This window comes from Priapulus caudatus, unplaced genomic scaffold, assembly GCF_000485595.1.
Source record: "Priapulus caudatus unplaced genomic scaffold, Priapulus_caudatus-5.0.1 Scaffold72, whole genome shotgun sequence".
Classification (NCBI taxonomy): domain Eukaryota; kingdom Metazoa; phylum Priapulida; class Priapulimorpha; order Priapulimorphida; family Priapulidae; genus Priapulus; species Priapulus caudatus.
The window spans coordinates 654,825-661,607 of record NW_014577133.1 but is presented as its reverse complement, the minus strand read 5'-3'; the positions used below and the strand labels follow the sequence as shown (position 1 = coordinate 661,607).

The window sequence follows — 6,783 nt, the reverse complement described above, 5'->3', positions numbered from 1 at the left end:
GGCGCCAGTGAGAGAGAGAGAGAGAGAGAGAGAGAGAGAGAGAGAGAGAGAGAGAGAGAGAGAGAGAGAGAGAGAGCGAGAGAGAGCGTCAGTGAGGAGAGAAGGGGGGAAGGCTAATGCTACTACCTACGCCGACATGGTCGGGCGCGGAGAGCGTGCGCACGGGACGTCCATGCGAGACGCTGCGTGTTAGGTTCGCCCCGCGCGTCGCCGATGTTTGTTTGTAGACGGCGGCGACCTTGAGCGATTACGTGTGTCGTAACGCCCGCGGGGTCGCCGCGCCTGCAGCGAGGGGCAGCCGTAGTAAGGCGATTACGAGGCGAGTACGCGCACCGCAGCGCCGCGTGGTGGCCATCGTGCTGGCGTAGAGCGTGGGGTGACTATGAAGGGGATATCATTTGCGCGTTAAGTAACGAAGAAGATTTACTTTCAAAAAACGGACGAGCCGAGCAGACGAGGGCACGCAGACGTATTGAGTGTACGACTGTTCACAGTAAAAATGAATATAGATCTCCCTCTCGTGGCCAGCGCTGTCATTTGTTACAAGTATATCTCTCGTCTGCCCGGCTCGACCGCGAATTTTTTTAGCGCGAATCTTCTTCCATACAGTTTCATCGTGAAGTTTGAACGTGTTGGCTGTGATTTAAATTAAAATTATGCATACTGAATACATAGTACCATCAAAAAATGCAGAACTGCGATTGATAGCATTTACAATCACAGATTCAAACTACTAGTAATTCATATGATATCGACGCACGAAATCACGTAGAGAATAATAAAAAAAGGTCATATGTTAATTATTATCTATGCAGTTAAAAATAATTATCATCCCTATCATGTGATCTCTACCTGGCATGAGTGCGCTACGATATCGTACTCGCCTCGATCAATGTGTAGATGGAATTCGGCGTAACGCGGGAAATACCAACACCGCAGCCACTCGTCGGCTCGCAATCAGAAGGCCGACAGTGCGAGAGATTCGGCCTGTCGTGGCTCCGCCCACGATTTTATTGCTACGGAATAATTCATCGTAGCTACATCGTAAAGAGACGGCTGATGTATGATCGATGACGACGTGTCCGCGCATGTAAGCGTATGTCTACAGCCTTGTTCTCAGCAGCAGTTCTGTGGTTGTACTCGCGTCGCACGAATGCAGGCAATATTTGGATCGTTTTCAACCGCCGCATGAAGGCGCACGCGCGTGCGCACACACTTGTTATTACGTCACGGGGCATCAGCTAGCGTGAGCTGTGTGATGCTGCTGCTGCTGCTGAGTCAGCCTGTGGTACTCGTGTACGCGATTAGGACGTCTGCAGTCGTACTGACTGAAATTGAAAGTTGAATTTGAGCCGTTGAAAGCGTGCTGCGAGCTGTGCGTTGGTGGGGGAGGAATTGGTGGTTAATTTAAGACGTCTGGTAACGACAGTCAATGATCAACGGGGTTTCACGAGCCAGGGAGGTTTGGGTAGACAGACACGAGGGGCTGTTCGGCAAAGGCCGGTGTAAAACGCCATGTTGTGCGAGAAACGTAAAAGCGATGTGAATGCTTGCCTGCCGCAGCTCCTCGCCAGGTGGAGCAATCGAAAGAATGACTCATCACGCGCGCGCGTATATCCTGAGAGCACTTACACCCGCGTTACGGGCTATAGCGTTGAGTAAAGACCATGACTCAGATCTATCGGAGTAGTGGGTGGTGTGCACATCAGCCGTGGTGTGTAGACGTTTTACACACGCTGTAAATATTTGTGTGCAGAAACCGAGCACACAGGTGCCTGGCCGGTGTAGTATGGGGTGACACAGGTGTAGTAGTAACACGGGGGCTGGCTAGCCGAGCCGTGTTTGTAAATATCTTACCCGTAACACATCGTGCCCGGGTAGCAGCATAGTGTTAATCTGAGATAATGTTTTAACGCGCTCTTGAATTATATAATTATGCATTAAAGTAAAAGAGTAATCGCGAAACATGAGTGTTCTGCTTGCCATTTTTCATTTTTCATTTTGTCATTTGACAGAACCGTGTTTTTAAATTGTGTGTTATTTTTGGTCTCTTTGTAGTTGGGACGTGATTGGTACCTCCTGATTGCTGTGGTCAGCTGCGCTATCATCCACTGCAAGGATCTCGTGCGGCCTTCGCCCTGCCCTCAGCGATGACGTCACCAGTGACCTCAGCCGTGACCTCAGTGATGACGTCAACAGTGACTTCAGCCGTGGCCGTCACCCGAACGTCGACTGATTGGGCAGGCAGAGCCATCCCCACACAAGACGAATCACATAGTCAGCGATAATCCCCAAGTTCTTTGCATCTCTATGCTCAGGCGACTGCTGCTAAATTTTACCCCTCCCCTTGCAGCTATGCCCCACTTTTTATAGTTCTTATAAACGCTAAGTCTGCTAACCGTAAGCACTCGCTACTCACACTCTCTCATTCGGATAATTCTTGAGGTACTGAGCAGGGTTTCTATTGTACTTGTACCTATAATTTAAACATTACAGCGCTTGCTTTTTGAGCTGAGTGTGAAAGAAGATGGGAACAATTTGGGGCCTAATATCCGATCTCGTGGTATTATACATATATACATATTTATATAAATACACACATATGTATATATATATCTAATTCACCTAATAGAATACATGTGTGTGTATGAAGAAGAGTCTGCGAGTGGGTGAGTGTGCAGACGTGTGCGTGGGTGATGTTAGTGTGCGTGTATTATACACTGTTTGTATATGGATGGGCTTTGTGTATTTGTATCGTGGTAATATATAAATATATAATTTGTACGTATACGTTTATCAGTATAGTGTGAAATCAAAATATTAAGTGTAGAGATGTTTTCTTTTTTTGTCAAATTAAGGAGCCGTACGTGTACATAGCTGTTTGTATTTGATCTCATTTGATGCCAAATGAGCACTGCTTTGGAACGGTTTGTTGGCAGCAATTTCGTCTGCTGACCGCGATTAAGCGTGTCCGTTTCCTGACAGCACAGGTTCTATATCCATAACACCCGTGTGCCCTCCTTAAAACACTAAGAAAGCAGTGCTCTATTGTCATGGCCTCGCGTTTGTACAGCGTGTGAGTGAGTGAGTGAGTGAGTGAGTGCGTGCGTGCGTGCGTGCGCGCGTGCGTTCGTGCGAGCGAGCGCGTAAGTGAGTGAGTGAGTGAGTGAGTGAGTGAGTGAGTGAGTTAGTGAGTGAGTGAGTGAGTGAGTAAGTGAATGGGTGCGTGAGTGTGTGGGTTGATGAGTAAGTGAGTGAGTGAGTGAGTGAGTGAGTGAGTGAGTGAGTGAGTGAGTGAGTGAGTGAGTGAGTGAGTGTCTGAGTGAGTGCGCGCGCGCGCGTGTGTATGATTGCGTGCGTGCATGCGTGCGTGCGTGTGTATATATATATGAGTGGGTGTTGTTTCATGCCAGCTACGTGGTAGACTCGACGGTGCGTTACTTGCGAGCGTCCGTTACGAACACTGACGCGATGGCTGAAACAACGTGTGCAAACGTCTAATTGTGCGTGCGTGCGTGCGTGCGGGCGTGCGTGCGCGCATGCGTGCTATGTTCTAATGCTGATCGGGTTGGGAGGAGCGTGGTGTTATGGAGTATAACATGTAACCATCATTAGCCCCGTATAAGTCCCACCGATAAAGCATGTGACGTAGAGGCGGTCGGCCCAGCATCCACACTACCCTACCCTACCCTACCCTACCCTACCCTACCCTACCCCTTACGGCGCTACCTGTCTACCCTAGCCGCTACCCACTACCCTAGCCCCAGTCGGCTACCCTATCCTAGCCTACGGCGACCATACCCTACCCATTATTCTTCTACAGACCTACACTACCACTACGGTTACCATAGGACACTACCCTACCCTACCTTACCGCCTACGCTAGCCCTACCTCTAGCGGCCTATTACTTTCTACACGCTTACAGCTATATCTACCCGTAGCCTAGGGCCACCCGCCATACCGCATGCCCCACCCTAACCCTACCCTAACCCTACCTAGGCCTACCCTACCCTACCCTACCCTACCCTACCATACCATACCATAGCTCTCTCCACCCTACATACTAAGGCGCTAAGCCGCTACCTATCCATACACGACCCTACATACCATACCATAACTCCCGCGCTAGACCCTACAAACATACTGCCGCTACCTGACGTTAACGTTGTCGCGTACGCGTGCGCGCAAACGTTGATTAATTTATTTCGTACGAATTTGTGCATCTTTGCCGGACAGCAGAATCGTGTTGTCGGGTTGAGATATATCGCAGATGATATTTAATTTTACGCCGATCGATGCGGGCCTTCTTTAGAAAGAGAGTTGCAGCTTCCCTATGCGATATAGGTGATCTCATGAGTAAAGTTGTACGCCGCCGGTTCACGGCCGAGTGAGTGCCCCACTCGAACCTCTGTCGATATATAACACTCCGACGGCCGAGAGACTCGCATCGCGCAGCGTAATGTGATGTGTATATATGTATAAGCGTCGGTTCGCGTTCTCGGTATGCTTAACCTCGGCCGCTGTTTGGCCTTTCTCCGGCGGCGCCGTTGTGTGTTTGATTGACCCAGAACGTTACGCGACGCTAGCTGGGGGTTACTATATACTATGTTCGCTCCCCCCCCACCCACCAGCTCTGCTTCTGACGCGCACGGCTTGTGGTGTCACAGCCGGTCGCAGGACCGTGCAGCGAGTAGAGTGGTTTTGCGTGTTCGCCCGGTGGTGTTGTCGTCGTTCGTTACCCGTGCGGCGTGCAGCGGCTTCGTGATCTGATAGACGCTGGTCCGTGTGCGTGCTGCGGTAGCACGGTGCCTAACTGGCGCAATATAGTGACACACACAGACACAGGCGCGCCGCGCGGCAGGCGCGACGTACGCACACACGTACGACAAGACACGGCACGCAGCGGCTACGGCACGCGACGCAGCGCACGCACGGCACGCAAACAATAACGCTAATGCACAACATACAGCCCACACCCCTCCCACACACACAGCACACAACGCGCACGCACTGTAGCACCACGGCACACGTACCACCGCGGATTAACATCGATTTGAACGCTCCGACCGCCTCCACGCACTACTATCGGCGTCACCGTACTAGATCGAACCATACTCGCAAGCAAGTGAACTCTCACGAAGAATACGCGTGTAACCTACGATTGACTACACTAAAGCGTAGCCGGTGTTGCCCACTGACGCTATACCGATGAGCGAAGTATGGGATAGCGCATATGTATGTATATGCTCCCGCCGTCTACTGGTTGTAGTGCAACGTTCTACTCCGGCGTAATTATGAAGATGTATATGTTATGTATAATTAGGTTATCCGTTTAGAAATTGTACATATAGATATACATTGGCCCAGCGCGGCTCCACCGTAATCATGTGGCGTGTCATAGTAAAATAAATAAAAAGTTATATAAAATATTACATCTTGTTGTGTATTCGTAAATTCGATGTTACCTTATATTTTAACGGCGTGTGAACGTATCGTTCACGAATCATAGAGATGAAGTAGATATAAATATATGTAAGACCTCTGCACACAACATTTTACTGGACACAGTATTTTACGTACAACACAGATGTGACCATGCGAGTCACAAGTAAACTTGTTCAATTATCATTTTACCAAACATGATAAATACGTAATATGTAAAACCCGAAAATATATACATATTATAAAACATCTAAGTAATAAACGAGAACAAGTAAAGACATGTCCATATCAAGACGTAACATGTAAATCCCAAGACGAACGTGTGAGTAACACACCACAGAGCGTGAAAATAACATACTTACAGTATGACTAATACGTAAGATATAAAACCGAAAAATCTATTATAAAACATCTACATAACAAGCGAGAACAAGTATAAGACATGCCATTTTGTTTGTTGTTTATCAATCAAGACGTAACATGTAGATGACAAGAACGAACGTGTGAGTAACAAGTCAGAGCGTGTAAATAACATACTTAAAGTATGATTAATACGTAAGATGTAAAAGACCGCGAAAATATATCTTCATAAAACCTCGTACTAACACGCGGAGATACAAGTACAAGACATGTCCATATCAAAGACGTTAAGCATATGTAGATACAAGAACGAACGGCGTGAACGTACAAAGTCAGAGCGTGCAAATAACATACTTAAAATATGATTAATACGTAAGATATAAAACCCGAAAATATATATGATAAAACATCTACATAACACGCGAGAACAAGTAAGGACAAGTCCATATCAAGACGTAACATGTAGATGACAAAAACGAACGTGTAGAGAACACGAACAACACAGAGCGTGCAAATAATATACTTATAGTAAATATGTAAAAGAAGGCTTACCGGTGTTTGCATTGTGGATTCACAATAGGGTAGCAAAAGGGCAAGTTTCCCCTCCCCCCCATACTCATTCAAAGCTTCCAACAGCTAGCAGAAATGAGATTAACATCGAGGCAATCGTAGGGCATGAGTGAATAACAGATAACCTGTATCATGCACTCGTGACACCGTGCTTCCTTTATCCATCGTATATATACTGCGTGCGTACCGTTTCAATGGTAAATGTTCTAGGTTTCTCGACCAGATATTACTATCCATGCAGGCAACTATAGCACTGGAAAACATTTTATATCACAGAAATGTCAACGACCGCGAGTCTAATAGAAATTTATAAATATATGGTAGCCGACGCAATGGGAAAGCCACCGGGCATGACAGCATTGTGTCTCACAGACGCTAACACAACTTGATGCATGATTTCGTATAGATGC

The 6,783-nt window shown here is 47.5% G+C and overlaps 1 protein-coding gene across 1 annotated transcript in view; it reads left to right on the top strand.

Moving 5' to 3' along the window:
* The window catches only part of LOC106821429 (cyclin-dependent kinase inhibitor 1B-like), a 32,344-nt gene extending 29,205 nt beyond the window's left edge, over positions 1–3,139 (top strand). The window contains exon 3 of the mRNA XM_014826225.1: positions 2,059–3,139. The gene's annotated coding sequence lies outside the window, so the exon portion shown is untranslated. The remainder of the gene's footprint in view (positions 1–2,058) is intronic.
* The last annotated feature ends 3,644 nt before the right edge of the window (positions 3,140–6,783 follow it).